Source organism: Hermetia illucens, chromosome 3 (assembly GCF_905115235.1).
Source record: "Hermetia illucens chromosome 3, iHerIll2.2.curated.20191125, whole genome shotgun sequence".
In the NCBI taxonomy this organism is placed as follows: Eukaryota; Metazoa; Arthropoda; class Insecta; order Diptera; family Stratiomyidae; genus Hermetia; species Hermetia illucens.
This window is the reverse complement of record NC_051851.1, coordinates 117,451,123-117,471,523: the sequence shown is the minus strand read 5'-3', so window position 1 is coordinate 117,471,523 and position 20,401 is coordinate 117,451,123. Positions and strand designations below refer to the sequence as shown.

Sequence of the window (20,401 nt, the reverse complement as noted above, 5' to 3'; positions counted from 1 at the left end):
AGTCATGACTAATAACGAACAGACTCTGGAATGCAAAGCAACTTTGGATTTGAGCTTGCAGGTTAATTTGGCGACTGGAGGGCTTGCGATGAAGCCAGGAACATTCTGCATAGTCACGAATAACATAATTTTCTACTAGACTTGAAGCCTTCATATTGACCTATATTGCATCCATGTAACCAATAAAGCAAATGTTTTTATTAGGGGTCAACAAATGTTCTTCCAAAAAGTAAGATGACACAGCCGAGTGTGTGTTGACATAATGATAAGATAAGATAAAGGTAAGCCCTTAAACTTCTTAGAGTTGCCCTTCACAAAAGAATATTTTCGACACAAATGGTAGTTCGGGCTGCTAGGGTAATCAGCAACTAAATTATTTATTTTCCATATCACTCTTAAATTGAATTGAATGAATTAGCACTTGAAGGACTTGATGGCGCTGAGAAAATGCAACATGTGTAAGCTGTACAAAAAGCCAACAGATTGAAAACGAAGCATTTATGTATTTATACAAAAGTGAAAAATATGAAGCAATGATATTAAATACTTTTACAAAAAAATGGAAAGAAAGTACTGAATTATGTACTTATGCAAAACTGAAAGAACGAAATTGTGGCAGCCACACGTAAGTGTGCCATGTGTAGCCATGACGTTGTAAAGCAATTTTTTACAGCGAAAATCGTTTTTCGGTACCAGTAGAGAATCGAGTAGGAATTGGGGTAGTTGAGTCTGCCCTCACTCAGTCGAACAAAACCTTAAGATTAAAATTTGAGCTCCTCGCTTGGATTTACTTAATTATATATTATAAAAGTGGTGAATAAATTGATTGAAAATAATAAACAAGTCGGTATACCGAAAGCCGGGCGCTTGGGGTATAAAGGTCAAGACTCACATTTATACATACAAATCAACGATATAAATACTGTGTTTACCAGAATGCATGACGATGCATACATATATATGTTCGCATCTAAATTGATGTAACGCATCTTTACGCATTTCCACTTTACATATGTATACATACACGTGTCTACCTGTATTAATTGACACTGAAATGCAAATAACTAAAAAAAGTCAAACAAGTCGGGAAACCGGAAGCTGGACGCTTCAGGTAAGAAAGGTTTTGTGTATTTCTTAGTACGTAGCACGGAATATATCCATATATTATGTGAGAGTATCTACTTTCGGGTGATAACATTCATAGTCTTCAATTTTCAAAGAAACAACAAATTTAAGGTATTATAACTTTGTTAGTAATAGTGCGATTTCCACCAAACTTGGTAAGATCATGCTCTATATTATAGCCTATATCACTGCAAAATTTCATGGTACTAGGATGAACTTAAGGCGGGTTTCTAACCAATTACAAAAAATTGTAGTAATATACTATTATTAACTTTATTTAAACAGATATCGGCATGGAAGGTATTTCGGAGCCTAGGCACCATATAGTGGCAGCTTCCTGATTTTTTTCAGATTTTTCGGTTTAGTAGTTTTTGAGAATGGCCCCCTTAAAGAAGTTATCACTTTCAACCCCCCGCACTCCCCACTCTTCCAACGAATGTCAAAACTAAGGTCGGCTTTGAAAAGTACTAATCGAGACCTTTAATTTGATATCCCACATGACTATATTTGATGAAAAAAAATTTTACACCCCCCTTTTGCATGTATGGGGACCCCCCTTAAATTCGACGTAAAAGGATGTAATTCATTGTATGCGTGAGCGTTCACAGTTCCCACCTTTCTACCAAATTTGGTGTCAATCGCTATAACCGTCTCCAAGAAAAATGCGTGTGACGGACAGACAGACAGACAGACAGACAGTAAACCGATTTTAATAAGGTTTTGTTTTTACACAAAACCTTAAAAAGGAAAACTAAAACGTTCCCATCGATCCCGCTGTTCATATAAGTTTACCTGAAATAACTTACTCTATAACTTCGTTAATAATAGCCGGATTGTCTTCAAACTTCTCAGGATTATGCCCTATATTATCGTTTATCCTGACGTTGAATTTAAGGAGGCTTTTCGGTAAATTTACAAAACATGGTAATATATTATTATTAACCTTATTTGTGCAGATATCGGAATGGGATGTATTCTGAGCCCTAAGTTTCACACAGTTGAAGCACTGATTTTTTTTTCAGATTTTTCGATTGGGTAGGTACTGAGAACGAGACCTGTTTCCCTTTTTGGGGCACATATTTTGTGCCCTATCTCCCCTATTTTTCACCCAATATTCAACACAAAATGGCGTCACACACTGTATATAAAGGGACATACAGACCACATGTTCTTACCAAATTTCGTAACAATTGGTTCAGCCGTTTATGAGTAAATCGTGTGTGACAGACAACCGGACAGACAGACCTTGAACGGATTTTATTAAGGTTTTGTATTTATAACTTAACAAAAAAGAATTATTTCTGTTTTTATGACAGTTTGATTGTCAATTTCTTTAAGTATCATATTGTTAACGACTGGGCGACATTACTTCTAAGCGCACACATGGAGATTTTTGAAATTTTCAAAAATTTGAAATCGGCCGGAATACATGGCCTTGGTCTTTTGTCTAGGGTCTCGCAGTATGCACCGCATGTTGAGCTGAAGAGAGAAAACTTCCTGTGAATTTAGAATTAGTTCTCAAGCTCTGAACAACTGCGTCGTCCTTTTGCGTCTCGGCGATTGCCAAAAAATCGACGGTGACAGGCCTTTGCAGCAAGTAACAAAGCGCGAGGAACTACGTTATCTTTTCCATGAATTGAATGTCGGAAGTGAAATGCCTGATAAAGCTCAAGTGCCGAAGGCGAGGCGATGTTCTGTCGGTTTTCTTTTGAGAAGCAAAAGTGAGTGGTTTATGGTCCTGTGAACAATATGAACGGCCTGCCTTCAAGGGAATACCGGAAGTAGGTCATTGGCTAATAACTTACGATCATAGGTGCTACAGTTCCCTTGAGTGAGATTCACATATAAGAAAATTTAGATACAAATGAAATAATGAACACTAGACAATGGAAAAAAAGAAGTAATTTCTTGTTTTGGAAAACTTGGATAGGAATTATGTGCTGCAATTTTAAGCTAACTGCGCCATGTTATTTATACAGCACCCTGGTTCTGAGTCCAGGCAAAGGAGGAGGGTTTGAGCCAATGTACTTTGCACTATCGTCAGTAAAACAAAAATAAAATGGTGAGATCAGGGAAGGAGATATATAAAGTATAATTGGAGCTTCCTCACTAAACTAAATTTAAGAGATCCCAAGTCTCGGAGAAATGCTAGGTCGTTCACCTCAGTTGACGCGGCAAGAAGGGATTCGGTCCTATCGAGATGTGAACAAGGGTTCTTGACGCGTGGACGTCATCAGGACGCAAGTAAATTGGTCCGAGGGAAACTTATACGTACCTGCACGTTAAATATTGCGTTTGCATTGCATCTGCCATTAAAGATGTCAAACGATTTAATGCCTTCTGACAACTGTATCGTCATTGCCGGCGGCCTTAGTTGCCAGGTGGGTGAAAAGGCAGAAGGCAACAGGTGATATGGGGGAAAAGGGTTTGGATTACGCAATAAGGGTGCCGAGCTAATAGTAAATTTGGTAGACACTCACGACGTTATAATTATGAATACATAGTTTATCATTCGATTGTCTCTTTTTACAAAAAGGGTAAAAGTAAAACGCAAATCGACTATATTCTCATAGGACACCGTGACTGACTGTAAAGTCGTTTTCTATGAAATCATAGTACCTCACTATCGGCCGTTTATTGTTGTCTTGCGAATCAAACCATTAATAAAACAGCACGAGGAACACATTTGCTACTTGCGAATCAATTGGTGGCGGTTTCGTAAGAAAAAAGAAGAAATGATCTCACCGGCTCACTGACCGGCCATTACGAATGTCGAAGAATTGTGGAACATGATCCATAAAGCAGCCTATGCAATCCTCGGGGTTACCAAACCAGGTAAGTACTTTTTCAACCGGGGTACTTTGTTTTAGAATAACGATGTTCGGCTTAAGGAACTCGCATGAACGATGTTCGTGAAAAGGAACTCTCAACGATAAAATACTGACTAATTGGCAAATTTACAAGAATGTCAATCTGAAAGCGAAAAAAACGATCGCTGTCACCCGAGCGAGCCATTACAAAAATCTTTGCAATAAACTGGACACTCCGGACGGCAAGAGAAATCTTTATCGAGTTGTCAAAATTTGATACCAAAGTACACAAGATGTCGAACACCTCGACCGACTAGCCGCGATGGATCGATTACGAGGTTATTTTTAGCAGGTTTAAACGGATGAATTTTTTTTATCCTCCACTTCCTTTGACGTCCTTTGTGACCGACTTATTAACAATTGTCTCAAATTTAGAATTTTCCGCAATGTAGTCCGTTTTGTCGCCCTCTCTGTTTCTAAGTGTTGTCCGACTATGAAATGATTTGAAGTCTCCTGACGGCGCCCTGATGAGGCCTTTGACAGAGCAAAATGGCGCAACCAATCAAGATGAGAAGGTATTGCTTCCGAACGGGGCAAATGCTGAAGAAGAAGAAGAAGAGAGTGCTACAATTGTACAGCTACGTTCATTATGTTTCCGCCAACCATCAATTTAGAACCGTGATTAGTTCAGCTGAATTAATAATAATTACACAGTTTTTCTGAACTACTCAGTAGTATGTAGTAGCCAGCGGCAGTACCTTCTTCATTAATTTGTCGTTGGTTTTCCAATAAGAGTGAAACGACAGGGTAGCTATAGGGTGACAACTGCCCATTTCAGATATTTCGGTTTGCATTGCTTGCCAATGTAGTGTTCATACCGTCTTCCACATAGTTTTTTGTAATTTTCGCCAAAGTCTGTTAAAATGCAGTTAAGAAAATGTTGTCAAGTGTGTTCTAAGAAAGAGGCGATCTAATTAGGCGTTTCCCAACTTTTGGCCTTTCGATTTTAAATCCCGTACCACAAAGTGTAAAGACCTTCATTGTTCGTAGATTGCAAGTTTTCAAATGTATTCCCTGAATTGCATTACGTACTCGTAGAACTCAATATCAGAACCAGAATCGCAAAATGAAAAAATACTCGTAGTTATGTGAACTTGTTTGGGACAACCACATTTGTAACATCATCAGCAGGACTATTGTTTCGGGAAAGACGGAAAAAAGCGCAGGGAAAAAGAACAGAAGGAATCCCTGACAACATCAAAAGAATGATTTATGTCGTTTGCAGAAGATTGGACACTTTTTCATACGTTTCCGTTCGTCATTTTGCTGGTCCTACATTATTTTCTCTTGTAATATTTTCGGTAAGGCGGACGGTTCTTTTGCTTCGTGTTGTTAAGGGGTGTTCCTTCTTCCGAACTGGAAAAGTTAAATTTTGAGTTACTTATTCCTGAGGCCGATGCTCCGATGTACAGGGATGCTTTCTGGGTCATGTTAATTTTATATTGAACATATAAGAAGCCAAGGTGAAGATTTTTCGATTTAGTTCACCAACTCAAGGTTTTTTTGTCCTTTGAGGATATGGAATCTTTTTGAAGATTTACGAAGGTAGGGTCTGCCGGCTGAGAACTTTCTCTTGGAAATAATATTTTCTGAAGAATGGACTGCCTTCCCGAGCTGTCTTCGCAAAAACGCTCCTTAATTCAGCTGCAAGCGTTGCGCAATGTATGTGAGTGATGTTGCGACTTCTTCAGAAGTCCGAAAATATTTAATCCCTTCGCGACTTGGTCTTAAAGAAGAAATAAAAATAATCATAAAAATAATGAAAACTCTCAAGTGGACGTATAGAAAATAACGACAGAATTCGCGACATTCATGTTTCACGTACATAAAAGTCATCAAAGTGCATGTTTGGGACGGATATGTAAGGTTCAACATGTCGCCGAAGATCAGATCAGATTGGGGGCATCACTGGACCATTGTTTTGTGCATGTTGGATACGTGTTTTGTTCCCGTACGGTTACATTTTGATGGATGAAATTCGGTTGTTGACTCCTCGACATGAATAATTGCAAGCTGGAATATTTGTGTGCGAGATCCAAGTAGGTATGTCGGTTCCTCTACTTTTTTCCGCTCGAATTCTGTCCGCTGGTCGTGCTGCGCCGCTTAAGGAAGGCATTTAAAATGCAGTAAACTTTTATCTTGGTAGCAGATAATTTCCAATGATTTATCGTCGAATTTAATGATGCAATTGCGTATTTGGATGCGGGAAAAAGTCTTGAACAATGCAATGCATGTATGCAAGTATTCTTTCAGGGAAATAATTTGTGGCTTGTTAACGAAGTAAGTGGAAAGCGGATAAATGAGTTACAAGTCCGTAAAGTTCTATTAAACGAACATAAAATGTCTTTGCAGAACGGCTACATCCGAACGTTGTTGGGATTCCATAATTTCTTTGACGAATTTGCTGCTTTCTGAATAATTGGCCGCGGTAACAAGTACCCCTTGAACTTTACTTCAGTTCCAGCAAATAAAAACACATTTCAATATTCTTCTAATTCTGGATCACACTAAGAGGCGTGTATGGTAAACAAATTTACAGCATTTTTGTGTACATGGTTTAAATATTTATTTTATGTGTATATCTTATTCAGCATAAGCAGCACCCACCGTAGTAGTGTAGTCCTTACCATTGATGCAAAGGAAGTCAGTTGTAGGAATTGTTCCCATTGTTCACAAGGATTTTTTCAAAAATGTCTAGTCTATATGTTGGAATGGATTATTCTTAGATGTGTCTACGAGGTGGGGAGAGGCGTAGCCTCTAAGTACTTAGCTTTAGTACATCAATGCCGAAAAACTGATGTATAATATGGCCTTGGGGGCCCTCACGAAGGAAATGTATCATGTATCATCTGGTGGAACTCATAATCTGAACATATATCCAGCTAGTGAATTACGGCGAATCAGAATGCTCTTAATATTTCTACAAGTCTTCCTGCTTTTTGATAGGATAAGCTTCGCAATATGTTTGTTTGGTTCTGACAGGAAAAGTTTGCTGTGTCTAACAACTTTTAGACGCTGTTACTTGTTCCTTTGAGAGGTTTTTTCCCAGTTTTTGATAGCAGCATTAGCCAATGTTACTGACACTCTAAATACTTACAGCAAGGAAGAAATTGAATCCTCTTCTGCTAAGGCATCCGAAATTTCATTTCTCTCTACACTACTGTAGTTCCAGTAACCAGCAGAATTTAAACGGTTTTTACATTTTTGAATGTAGGAATGTTCAACGTCCTCAATGTAACTTTACTATAGCTGCAATCAATTGGTCCTCACTTACCCTGGCAGCTGGTCTTGGATGCCATACACCTCAGGCTAAAAGACTATTGCATATGTTCCCAAGGTAGAGGGCCACGACTTGTTTTTTATATGAAAAAGAGGGATGTGGCACGGCAGGATTCGCAGCATTCGAAATTTATTTCTCGAAGCAGTTGAATTCCGCTCCACGGAACTACAGTACCTACGATCGCGAACTGCTCGCCGCGTATTTGAGCATCAAATACTTCCGTTTCTCCCTAGAAGGCAGGCCGTTCACAGTGTTCACGGACCATAAGCCTCTCATGTATGCTTTGAAACAGAAGCCCGACAAAGCGTCCCCTCGTCAGCTTCGTCATTTGAGCTTTATAAGCCAGTTTACGTCAGACATCCAGCACGTGTCCGGCAAGGACAACATAGTTGCTGACGCTTTGTGTCGTGTCTCCGAAGTTAACATCCCCGCCTCACTCGATTTCTCGGCTATTGCCAAGGCGCAGGTGGATGACGCAGCATTTCAGAGCCTCAAATCCAACCCCAAATACAAATTTCGGCAGTTGCCCATTTTCGGCTCAAACCTCTCTCTCTGCTGCGAAGATTCGGAAAAGGGACCTCAGCCATACATTCCGGCCACATTTCGCAAGGAAGTGTTCCACGCAGTTCACGACTTGGCGCATCCCGGCATCAGGACAACAAACCGGTTAGTCACCGGAAAATACTTCTGGCCCTCCATGAACAAGGATATCAATTCCTGGGCCAGAGAGTGCATCGCATGCCAAAAGTGTAAAGTCTCCAGGCATGTAAGGAAAGAAGTGGGCTCATTCCCCCGCACTACCAAGCGTTTCCACACGATACACCTCGACATAGTAGGGCCTTTGCGAGACTCGCACGGTTATAGGTATTATCTCACAATCATCGACAGGTTTACGCGGTGGCCTGAGGCAATACCTCTGAAAGACATTACGGCGCAATCATGTGCCGAAGCCCTCTCTCGAGAGTGGATACCTCGCTTTGGCGTCCCTGCAGTGGTTATCACTGACCAGGGAATGCAATTTGAGTCCACTCTTTTCTCCGAGTTAGGCAAACTCCTTGGTTTTAAACGCCAGCGGACTACTGCATACCACCCGCAATCCAATGGGATGCTAGAACGTTGGCACCGGACGCTGAAAGCCGCCATTATGGCACGTGACGATCCGTCCTGGTCCTAAGTCTTGCCTCTCATCCTACTCGGCCTACGTACAACCCGACGAGAGGAATTTGCTGCCAGCCCCGCAGAGCTGGTATACGGGGAGAACCCAAGACTCCCAAGCGATCCGGTCTTCGACAAGAGATCGGGTCTCACGGAGTCGGGGTTGGTGCGTCTGCTGAGGGACAATCTCCGACGCATCAAAGCGCCACCACCCACTCGACACTCGTCCATACCTGCTTGTTCGCCCAAGGAACTGGACACATGCATGCACGTGCAGATCAGGACGGATGCCGTCCGGAAGCCGCTGCAGCCTCCATATGAGGGCCCGTACCGCGTTCTCGAGCGGGGAGAACATTTCTTCCAGCTCGAGATCGGTGGACACCAAAAAGGCGGTCTCTCTGTCCAGGCTGAAACCCGTGTCCGCCCCGAAGCAGCGTCGTGTCCGTTTTGTGGATTGACGGCGAACGAAGTTCCGGGATCAGTCGCCGAAACCCCTAGGTTTCATCTGGGGGCGGAGTGATGTGGCACGGCAGGATTCGCAGCATTCGAAATTTATTTCGAATATTGCGAATGCGATCGCCACGGGAGTGGAGGATCGGCGAGAAAAGTGTATCATGAGTTAGGGGCAGAAAAGAAACACAGTCACACAAATTATTTAATAAAGTCTAATGGTTAAATCTATCGAGTATTGATTGTAAGAACCCAGTCTATGTTCCGGTGTACCTAAAAGTGTGGTTTGCAAAGAAATTAATATTAAAGTTAAAGGCTCTTGCTCCAGAGCTTTGTTCTATTTTCGACCAATCAGTTCAGAAGGCCTTAGTATATCTCGCCAGGCATTCTTCTGGTTCGTCCCAGTCTTCTCTATGTTTGAGGACAACTTTATATTTCCTACTAAACAGGTGTATAGATTTGAGGATGCTCTACGCCTCTCAAGTCTGTTCTTTCCCCGTGGACCTAAAGTCGGAACTATAATTGGCTTGTGGGAACGTCAAAATTTTAACGAACGTAAATTGAAAATCTGTCATATTACATTTTCGCTCATAATGACGTAGAGAAGCCCGAATCCTGGTAATTTTTTCGTATACGCTTTGAACAAACGGACATTTGTGTTTTAACAGTTGATTGAAAATGACTGAAATTGAGGATGTAAATCATATGTTTGAAATAGTTAAGTGTATTGACGAAGGAACAGATCCTGTAGTGTGAGGAAAGTGAAACGGAGTAAGGGAAGTCTCGGATATTTTATTGTGACTTTCAAACAATTAACAGCAATTTTTTATTCACACCAGAATGATGAGAGCAGTGTTTGATTATTTAGTTGAATTACTGAAGTCATTTTTGACTAAAAATCGGGCCAGAATATCTTTTGAATAACTGTATCCACTTCCTGCTATTGTATTGCATTGCAAGATCTCCATACCGCGCTCTGTGAGTGCTGAAATTTATACAACATGTTTTCTTGTTGATAAATTTATAGGTAGATTTGCCAGTTGAAAGATTGGAAAATAATTGTGCATAAAAACATATCAACAAATATCATTAATCGGGTCAGAACGGCTTATTTTTTGATCGTTGCAAAAAATAGCTGGTATGTTCATCAGTTCGTTTAACTGTCACTGCGTGAGATAGATCGATTTTGAAATGTACTTCAGCATACTCAGCTGTCTCTTTACCCAACGAAAACATTTTCAATATATTCTATAAGCTGTGGCGGAGCGAACAGCTTTCTCGTCTGACGCTCGCATGACTTCAAAAATCTATTTATGATAGCGAAAATTGTTTTTCGTTGTCATGACAGCAGTCAGTTGAAGACAAAAAGAAGCGAGGAGGGAAGAACTCCTGTCTATAAGCATTTACATTAAAATGTATACTTTAATAAATAATAAAATATATTAATTTAATAATATAGTAATTTTAATTACTTTTAAATTGATCTGGCGTGTCCAGGTTTTCGAATAACGAAGCGGTTAGTCACCGCAAAGTACTTCTGGCTGTCCATGAATCGCATCGCATGCCAGAAGTGCAAGACTACAACGCACGTAAAGAAAGCGTTTCCACAAAATCCACCTCGATATCATTGTCCCTTTGCGAGACTCACACAGCCTGGGGCGATACCTCTGAGAGACTCTGTCGAGAACGGATTCCACGCCCCTTATTCGCCATTTTGATATAGATATTAAAGCATATATTTATTTGTCAACGCAAAGATCTTTCCCCGTAGCTAGCCCTGGGCTAGCTTTGGCAAATCTACCACTAATTTGGTCAATGACTTTAGGAATACATTGCTTGCACCCGAAGTTTCGGTCATGGTTCCTATCCTACTTTCTTGGGCGGCACCCAGCGAATCGAACGAATCTGTTTTATTTTTTTTGGATTGCGAAAAGCATGACGATGATGAATGTTCCGCTGCTGAACCCGAATATTTTCCATCCATATCTTTTTCTAAAAAAATACTGTTGTATACTAACAAAAATATCAGTAACGAACAAAAATATCGACTTCGCCGTAAACCGATTTAAACGTATATTAAATATTAAATATTAACATGAACTGTGGCATGTACATAATTTTCACAACTGTCTTGAACTGTCTGTAAATGCTTGTGCCTCAGCCCGATTCATCCAATGCATCAATAAAATTACGCAGAAGCCGGGTTTTTAAAATTGCACCAAAATAAGAATTTGAAATTTGGCAATTATCTTTATTTAACACGAAAAATACCAAAAAGATACAGAAAATAAAAGGAACCCTTCACAAACACGTCCGCCACTCTGCGAAAATAAATAATAAATTACATTTCCTATCATATCTGCTTGACATTTTCTGTGCTAAATTCGGTTATTATCGAATTTTCTATGTTTAATGGTGTGAAGGCCTTGTTTTTGGTTTGCTTTTGGAATTTTTTATGAAGGACTTTATAAAGATGGAAATACAAATTATTCACCGTGTGTAGTACATATCTTGAGTATTAGTAGTAATTTCTTCAGCCCGATATCATAATTCATTATTGAAATACAGAGCAACTTATACACCCGTCTCCGAAAAAGGTGATTTTCTGCTGCCAGGATAGAGGGTGCTGTGTTCATCTATGAGAGAAAAAATAATCGATATTTTAACGTGTGGACTTAGCGACGGTCCGCAACTAGGATTATTAAAACAATATTGAAAGGTAAATTTTTGGTGCCTTGTTAAACTTTTTTTTTATAAATTTTGGTGTTTTTTTACGGCTTCTTTAATGCATAAAAAACGGCCCAATAAATTGCACTCATCCTAGTTTGCGGACCATAGAAATATGTTCTGAATAAGTCGTGAAAATTTCAAAGAATTTTGTTCGATCGATTTTGGGCTATGGTGGCAGCCGATTTTCAAGATGCAGTTTCGAGACAAACACATTTAAAAAATAGAATGTGATTATTAACCATAAACACTTTACTGACCATTAATCTGCTATACAAATCAATAAACCTTGGATTGCTCACAAAAAAGACATGTAAAGCCTTGGCGGACTGATAAATTCGCACTTCATTGAGCCGGTCGACATAAAACTGATACACGACACTTTAACACTGTAATTTCCGAACGAATTCGAATATCGAAAAATCACTTTACTCAAATATTCTACACTATATCTAGATACAATTGGTCCCGAAAGTATGAATGCATGTCGCCACAAAGCCTTATTATAATTCCGGCTTTAGAGCTCGTTTCATGTTTGCCTTTGTTCCATAGAAGTTCCTTACCTAGAATAACATTTTACTTCTTCGGAGGGTTCAAGATGAGTTCCTCATTTCTGGATGGGAAAATCATTCCTTTTTCTCCTTTTTGTAAACAGTAGCATTGTGGTTTCATTTGGATTTACTCTAAAGTCATACTTGAGGCATCAACTGTCAATCAAATCAACAGCATATATATTTCTATCGTTCCAAAATCTCGAACAAATCTTACACAACCACGTCATCTGCATAGGTTTGGGCATGTAAGGGCAGATGTTCAAGTTCATATAGTAATGAGCCGATCAAAATTCTCCATAAAAAATGACGATAGCACACCTCCTTGGGGCAGCCTTTCGTTGTTTCAGTTGTCAGGTGGCGATCAATATCCACTTCAGTGCACAGCAATCTCGGCGTTAGCATTTCTTTGTGTTTAAATCGCTATGAAATCGCTATGTTTCGCTATGAAAACTACCTTAAGGTGGGAAATAAACTGTAAGCTATAAACGGTCAAAAGTTAGCAAATCTCCAGGATTTTTTTTTCTTATAGAATGTTATGTTGTATGGTCTTAATTAAATATATTTAAATAAAATATTTCATTTTTCCGCTAAAAAAACAAATAACGATAATATTTGCCCTTGCGTTAAGGACATCGCAATTGGAGTGTCAAATCGGTGTAAAACCTAGTGTCCTCGCCAAAGGAGTTCTTAGTCGAAGTTTGTCCAATCCGTTCTTTTAGGAATCCGTCCGCGTGTCCTCATTCGCTGCAGTTAGACTTAATTCTAAGTAACAGTGGTCTGAGACAGTTAGGTTTCGTTTAACATCCGCCTGTTTCCAATCATCTCTTACATTTTTAAAGTGCAAATTGTTAGGTCAATTGCTTTTCTTGGTCCTACGCACGTGAAGTGCTAAAATCAAATAGCTTCCCTCCTCTAAAATTGCATTTGTTACTCCTCCAACAAATATATTGAGCGTTGGCACCACAACCTATTAAAAGTTCCTTAGTTCTCAGGTCGGTGCCGGCCAAAAAGAAACATACAGTGACGAAACAGAACCCAACTGGATAAGTAAACTGGGGTAACTATGACGTTTTTCCGGTTGTCATTAATTTGGTATTGTATGATGATCGTAACTAGGTCCTGGGAATAACATTGCCTTAGTATGATTGATTCTAACAATTTTAACATCAGGACGCAGAACTTGAGGATCTCTAAATATACAGGTAACCAAACTAAAAGTTGGAAAGGTCCTGCAAAACACTTTGAAGTCAAATATCTCTAAAAACAAATTAAATGAATTTTTGAAGACAAAACAACACATTTTTATTTGCATTTTCTACCGCTATTATTTATTTATCAGTTTTATTTTGAACAGAAAAGTAGTGTTAGAACAAAATTAACGTTTTACATAGCCAAACAAAAGCTTTGACACTTAAAATTCAATACAAAGAGAACAAAATCATGCCAACAATAGACTCCTCTGGTAAGATAATTAGTACGCCGAAACAGTAGTAGAATGTTAGCCACTACACCATACATTACAGCGGCCATCCATAGCCAACCACACACTCGGAGTAGGTTTTTTCGCCAGCTAAATAACCTGCTGCTATCGACTTTCAAAACATAAGCGAAAGACTTTCTCCATCTGCGAGGCCATATTTGAAATATAACCCTCATTAACGTTGAGAGATTTCAGATTCGGAGAAGGATACTTTATACGAAGCGGTGCCCCAAGTATGATATGAAAATCATACTCGGAGATTTTGAATGTCTTGTATTCAAGCGATACGTTGACTTCCAAAGCTTACACAAAAACATAAATTATAACGGACTGCGGATTATTCAGTTAACAATATTGCACGAAATGGTTGTTGGAAGTACCTGGTTGGGGCAAAGCGGTCTACAATCAATCTACTTTTAATCAATTGACCACTATCTTGTCGGCATGCGCTCCGGTTTCGACAACACCGCCTAGAATCCCTTCTGACAATCAGGTGATACTGAGTACTGAAGCCGCCAAAAACTAAGTCAAACACAAAACACCTTTAAGGGAGAAACGGATGCCGCAATAACCGCAGGCAACAGAGGTCCTGGAGATGAAGCATCGACAAATGATCTTCAGAACCACGTGAAGAACGTTATTATTGATATGACCATGAACATACTTGACCCTAGTCTCAGAAAAGGTCGGAATGACTATTTCGACGATGGATTTAAGCCAGCAACGGAACGGAAGAATATTGCATACCGAGCAATGCTGTATTCTTAACGAAAGCGGGCACGCACAAGGGCCTATAACGAACTCCGCCAAATGGACAAGCGATTTCACGTGCAGAAAAAAATGAAGCCTGGCAGAACCCACAGGTCTGTGAACTCGAGAAGTACAGGGAGCAACCGTACCAGGCGCGGAAGTTTTACCAACAAATCCGCAAGATGAAGCCTTATACACTTCGATACTCATCCTGCCGAGACAAAGAGTGAAATCTGATTTCCGACAGAATGGGCATATTGGAGCGATGGGTTGAGTACTTTGATGAACTCAACTCAACACTTAAATTTCAGCGAGTTGGAGGTACCATCAACTACATGTGATGCGTAAATGCTGTCACCACTGACCATAGAAGAAACTGTCCATGCAAATAATTGGCTTGAGAACCATAAGTCGCCAGAAGCCAATGCAATTACAGCCGAATTGGTTAAATATGGATTCGACCAATTACACCAAGCGGTTCATCAAGTGTTACTCAAGGTGTGGGTCAGCGAATCAATTCCACTTAACTACTGGCTTATGCTGACGATATTGATATTATGGGAAAAACGATCCGAGATGTATAGCCTAACTTAATCCGGATGGAACAGGGGGCGCGAAATCTTGGGCTACACATTAATGAAGGCAAGGACCACCATGTAGGTGGCAACGTCTGTGCCAAAAATTACAACGAACATCAATCATCACTCGTCAAATGAGAACAATAAAGATAGGAGACTTCAACTTGGAGAAAATTTCTCCTATCTAGGGTCGAAAATCATAACTGATAACAGCTATAACGATGAAGTCCGCCCACGGTTGTTGGCTGCCAACAGAACCTATTTTATCTTACAATGCCACGACGGTCTGGTTGTGGATAAGATCCAGTTGATCAGGTGGCGGTAGGCGAGGATGATGCAGGTTCATTTATTAATTATATTGGTTTAAACTTCTCACATGGCAGGAAAGAAAATGCGGTAATCGGTTGACACTTTATGTGACGTAAGTAGTCTGAATCTTAGCTTAGTTTCTTTCGAAAAACTATGTGTAATTATAAAATGTCAATTAAAACAGTTAAGTGCTGACTGAGCGATGCTTTACTTAACACGGGTTTTTCACTTCTGCCCAGAAAGTGCAAATACTGGAATGCCCAACTGTTCGGAACATAAACTTCATTTGCCCCTGCTACTAACCTCCAAGACCTAGCAATTTCTTTAATTCTTGGCGATAATTGGAGCGCAATGTGATGAGTTACGCCAGGTTTTTCCATGTTTAATTGCAGGCTGCATGTAATAAAACACACTAAATCTGGGTTTTTCAAATCAAAAATATCACCCACAATTCATCTTTCTATAAAAGTAGCGAGATATTTCAATTCTTCGCAATTCACCAAAAATGTTCACCTGTATTAGCATATAGACTAGACTTGATATGGGCGCGAACTGACTAATTACCTTAAACCCGAGCTACATTCTACCCCGCTGTTGCCTAATTGAAAAATATGCGTCGAATTGAATTTGCACACTCGAACTATTTGGAAGTCATGCAATGATTACCTGCAAAATGACTCTAGGATAAACTTAAGGTGGATTCCCAGTCAATTTCTAGAAAATATACTTATAACAAATACGATAATATACTATTATAAACTTTATTCAAACAGGTATCGGTATAGAGAGCATTTGGAGGCCTTGGTGCTCTATGCATGGACCATCACATTTCTTTTCAGATGTTTGAGTTGAGTAGTTTTCAAGAACGGGTCTTTGAAGTAACACAAAACCTTATTAAAATTGGTTTACTTGAAGTAATAAAAACTTGTTGTAACTTGTTAGCACTGATGAAGGGAACAAGTGGTTCCCGAAATATTGGTATTTGCAAGAATAAATACCCACACCAACGAAAAAGAAACAACAAGTTTTTATTACTTCAATTAATTAATCGTTGGAAACACAGCATAATTTCACTCTGATCGGTTTACTGTCTGTCTGTCTGTCTGTCCGTCACACGCATTTTTCTCGGAGACGGTTATATTTGGTAGAAATATGGGAACTGTGAACGCTCACGCATACAGTGAATTACATCCTTTTACGTCGAATTTAAGGGGGGGGTCTCCATACATGCAATCAAATATAGTCATGTGGGGTATCAAATTAAAGGTCTCCATTAGTACTTTTCAAAGCCGGTCTTAGTTTTGACATTCGTTGGAAGGGTGGGGAGCGCGGGGGGTTGAAAGTGATCACTTTTTAAGGGGGCCATTCTCAGAAACTACCAAACTGAAAAATCTGAAAAAAATCAGGAGGCTACCGCTATATGGTGCCTGGGCTCCGAAATACCTTCCATGCCGATATCTATTTAAATAAAGTTAATAATAGTATATTACTACAATTTTTTGTAATTGGTTAGAAATCCTCCTTAAGTTCATCCTAGTACCATGAAATTTTGCAGTGATATAGGCTATAATATAGAGCATGATCCTACCAAGTTTGGTGGAAATCGCACTATTACTAACAAAGTTATAATACCTCAAATTTGTTGCTTCTTTGAAAATTGAAGACTATGAATGTCAATATCACCCGAAAGTGGATACTCTCACATAATATATGGATATATTACGCACTACGTACTAAGAAATACACAAAACCTTTCGTACCTGAAGCGTCCAGCTTCCGGTTCCCCGACTTGTTTAAAACTAATATTGCTTTCGAAATACTTTTCGAAAGACTATCATTTAATATCCCCAATGACGACATACGGTGAAAAAAATTTTACAAATCCCCATAATACAATTTCAGTGTCAATAGGAATAACCGTTTCTGAAATAAAAGGTGTGGCAGACACAGGCTGTCCTTCTGTCTGTGAGTCAATAAACCGACTTGTTTTACACAAAACCTTAGAAAGGTTTAATCTGGATGCACCATAATTATTACTGGAGGAATCTAATAAAAGATGACGAGTTTCCAGTAATAGGAATTTAGAAGGTGGTCCCCTTATGGTCTGTACCTGAAAACATAAAGAATTTGGCTAACTGTAACTTTAACCATTTTATATAAGTTGTTAATGATCGTTGTTGTTCGAAGTTGGATGGTTATTACATTTTCTGATTTGCTGCTTAATGGTTATATTTTATTAACCCCCCTTAAATTTATTTGAGGACTTCCGAATTTCATACCAGCATAGAGGACAATATTTCGTACATACGTGCTAAAATTCGTGGAACTCTGGCAATTAACGCCAAAGTTATAGCAGTCCAAACTTAGCAATTTCGCGCGAATTTACTGCTTCCAAAGCCATGCAAATAGTATGCTGACGTCATAATTAACCGGAATAATTGACATTCGCGTGAAATATTAAAGTCGCATTTATGAAGAATCTATTTATCTGCAGCCCTTTTTAAGGTTTTGTGTAAAACATTTATGTGAAATCTAATCTTCGAGAGATGTCCCATTCCCATTCAACTTTTAGAAATTGACTAAAAAACTCCCCTTAAGTTCATCCTAGGTGTACTAAATTTTGCACCGGCATAGGGGACAGTCTCGTGCATACACATGCCAAGTTCATGAAAATCCAACTATTAGTGTCAAAGTAACAGAAGTTCAAACTTATCAATTTCGTGCTAATTAACAGCATCCTAAGGCATACAAATAAGATGCTGACGTCATAATTAACGAGAATAATTGAAATTCGAGTGAAATATTAAAATTCCATTCAAGAAGAATCTAATTCTCCCTAGCCCTTTTTATATTTGATGTTGGTTAAATTGTTGGCATTTGCTAATAATATTAAACTCAGAATCTGAAGCGTATGAGGTTGACCATTATCAACACAGGACTTTACATCAAATGATTTATTTAAATCGCTTTCTAGAAAATAGAGGGCAATGGAATTTTTAGCTATATTACACGGAGTTGTCGTGCACTCGTCGCTCCTCACATCTTTTTCTTTTTCTTCAACCTTCAGTTCACAAGCGGGGTCGGCTCGTCGTGATCGGTTTCGTAATTTTATTTTATCAAATGTCTGATCAGGGTGTAATCTCGAGACCTTTAAATCCCCATCCAGCGTATCAAGCCACCATTGTTTTGACCGGCTTTTTGGTTTCTTATCATTGCTTTCGATGCTCTGACCAATACCGGTTGTTTAATTCTCGTTAGCGTGAATTACGTGACCACACCATCGAAAACGCCTCTCTAGCAGTTCTCCCATGATCGGTGCAAACCCATATCGATCGCGGATATTCTCATTTCAGACGTAATCAAAACGTGTCACGCCACCAGTGCAATGCACATCTTCGTCCCCATTACCGCAAGACGCCGTTCATTGTCCTTTATAGTCGCCAATACTCAGAACTGGCAGACGGACGACGGACGGACGGACGACGGACGGACGGACGACATTGTAGTAAATTTTTGATTTGAGACGTGCGCTGATACGTCGATCACAAAGAACACCAGTTGGGGAATGCCACTTCACCCAGGTTTCGTTAATGTGTGAAACAATTTCATTACGCAGTTCTCCATTGGCTGATAGCATTGACTCGAGATATTTAAATCGCTGAGTTCTGGCAATGGCAGTAACCAATGGAGAACTATGTTATGCTCCTCACATAGGGAAACACAAAACCTTTTATGCCTGAAGCGTCAAGCTTCCGGTTTCCCGGCTTGTTTGTAATTTGGTGGTAAATCCCTTTTAATGATAATTGTTGATATCGGTTCGTCTTAGTCACTCCACAGTGTGGCAAAAACGTTTGCTGTTTGGTTATTTAACTTATATCCATCGCAAAAATGCCCTTCAAAGCACAATTAATATAAAAAACAGTTTGCGAAAGTACATTTTGTCTAATTAGCGTCGAAACAAAAGGATATCTTGGAGATGCTGGGTATCGATCCCAGTACCTCTCACATGCTAAGCGAGCGCTCTACCATCTGAGCTACATCCCCCGTGATAAGCTACTAACTGGTCACTAAATTTCTGTAAAAATTGATCTACTTTCGATTCACGATACATAGAGACCTCTTCCAAAGTGAATGTAGATACGAAATTGGTTTTAACATTGAAACAATCATACACTTACCACACGTACCTGCCTGTCATCGAACTAGTTTTGAATAACAATGAGCTTTTGTTGATAAAGTTGAAATGATATTTATTGCAGATAATTATTCGTTGCTCACGAAGATACGGGCTTTCGGTTTAACGTTGGTTTAGATTTTCGTGACATATATCGAATGAATTTGTATTCATCTAGTTACTCAAAATCAATATGTTACACAATAATATTATATTATTTAAAGAATATTTGAGACAAAAACCTAATATCGAAACCAACCAAAAACTTTCACTTTTAATTTCTTTTAAATGTGAATGAAATGAAAATATTAAATTTCTTTTTGTAACCAAAATTTTTTAAATAAAATTTGGTCCTACCTTTATCTATCTATGGACTGCTCCATTTTCTTGGATATAGATCATGTTTAGAAGCAGACGAGAGGTTCTCAGGTGGAAATCTAGTGAAATATGCCATCGTTGCTTCGGTCGGTCTTCTGGTCGTTGTCAACAATTAATTATAATACTATAACAGGGGCCCGAAACCAATAATCGAGAGGATGTATGATCAGTAAAGAAGTGGCTATCGTCTCTACCTCTATCAATTTTTTTTATGGCAAAAAGCAAAAAAATGGCCTTCGGTTGAAGAAAGTTAGCTTTTATCACATTTTAATGTACAGTAATTGAATTTTAACGGTTTTGTGTGAAGTAAAACCTTATTAAAATCGATTCAATATCTGTCTGTCTGTCCCATCCGATTTACTCGGAAAAAGCTGAACTGATTCTCACGAAATTTAGTGAGAACATATGGATTTATAGCGAATGGTGCCATTTTGTGTTAAGTTTGAAGGGGGCTCCCCATACTTTCGAAAGGGGGAATGTATTTTTTTTCCAGTCAGTCAGTCATGTGGGGTATCAAATGAAAGGCCTCGAATAGTACTAGTGCAAAACTTATTTTTGATATTCGGTAAAA

At 39.2% G+C, this 20,401-nt stretch overlaps 1 non-coding gene across 1 annotated transcript; it reads right to left on the bottom strand.

Moving 5' to 3' along the window:
• Window positions 1-19,249: 19,249 nt before the first annotated feature.
• On the bottom strand, window positions 19,250-19,322 carry Trnaa-agc. Its single transcript has one exon. It is a non-coding gene; the product is annotated as a tRNA-Ala (tRNA).
• Window positions 19,323-20,401: the final 1,079 nt, after the last annotated feature.